The 1339-nt window shown below is 41.3% G+C and overlaps 1 protein-coding gene across 2 annotated transcripts in view; it reads left to right on the forward strand.

Annotated features, from left to right (window-relative positions):
- arhgap46a (Rho GTPase activating protein 46a) overlaps window positions 1-1339 on the forward strand; it is a 41474-nt gene that overhangs the window by 30188 nt on the left and 9947 nt on the right. The gene's annotated exons all lie outside the window — the stretch shown is intronic.

Genomic DNA, 1339 nt, shown 5'->3' on the forward strand with positions numbered 1-1339 from the left:
ACATTAACAACACATTTCATTCCTCAGCTTTAGCAGCTCCTTTAATTCCACAGCTGATGCTGCTAAAAATGACAGATTTTCTTTTCTGGATCTCTAACAGAAGGACTTCAATTTCAGAACTCGTGAAGTTCTTTTTACTTTGCGATGTCATTTATGAATGAACACTTCCTGGTATGTGGGGCAGGAAATGTATATCCTTATTGTGTTTTTGGGGTGGTAGATTATGTTAATCTTCTCTCCCCGTGCATGAGCACCTGATACACATTCATCAGTTTACACTGCTCATTTACACACTTTTCCTGAAGATAGAAGAGTTTGTTGAATCTGATGTGGCATGTTCGTACGAACCCTTCGTACGAACAAAAGTAAGAGAAATTTAGGATGAGAATACAAACATGTTCTTGCATGAGGCCCAATGAGTCCCCAGCATCTCCCACTTGTACAGGTTTGTCTGTGGGGTAGAGCTCTAAAYAGGTTGGGGAGTGATACAGATCACATATGTTTTTGTACTCTCTTCAGGACTCGTCTCTTGTTTTCAGGCAGTGCAAACCATTACAAATCAAAYGTATTGCTCCCTGCAGAGTGACCACTGTGAGTGGGATGGAAAATTCATGGCTGTGTAGTTTGTCAGATGTGTTCATGCTGATGTACTGGCACGCACCATGAATGRGTTTCACAGAAAGTTGAGCAGAGAGGAGGAGGAGGGGAAAAAAGTAGGATGAGAATTTCAGAATGTTCTSTTCGTGCACAATGGACCACACTGTGAGTCATGCTGCCATTCTTTTTTGTGTGTCAGACTACCATTTAAGAGAATGGCTGCTCATCAACACGTGCCTCCATTAGAGCGGACCACGCTGTCAGCTCTGGGGTGATGTCACCCTGGAGGAAACCAGTCATGGCACCGCAGCAGTGCCCTTACAGTTCAGTGACTCAGGATCACAGAGAAAAAACTTCACTTGACCCAAAAGTTAATGAGAAGATCTACTGACCCTTCCAGGTTTGACATTGAAAGAAAAGACATGCCAGCTGCTGTTTGACAGACGCATGAAGATGGACTAGGGCTGCAACAACGAATCGATAAAATTGATTATTAAAAGCGTTGGCAACTAGGGCTGCCACAAACGATTATTTTTATAATCGATTAATCACCGATTATTTTTTCGATTAGTCGACTAATCAGATCATAGGTTAATTGAATATAAAACATACAGCTTATTGCGCCAGAATGCAGCTGCTATTATATAACCATGGTTAGATTTTAGCTATATGCTAACTAAAAATAATTGCTGTGGAAGGAAAGTTCTGCTCTGCAGATATTGCACAGGTTTCTCTTTCATTT

This window comes from Austrofundulus limnaeus, unplaced genomic scaffold, assembly GCF_001266775.1.
Source record: "Austrofundulus limnaeus strain Quisiro unplaced genomic scaffold, Austrofundulus_limnaeus-1.0 Scaffold175, whole genome shotgun sequence".
Lineage (NCBI taxonomy): Eukaryota > Metazoa > Chordata > Actinopteri > Cyprinodontiformes > Rivulidae > Austrofundulus > Austrofundulus limnaeus.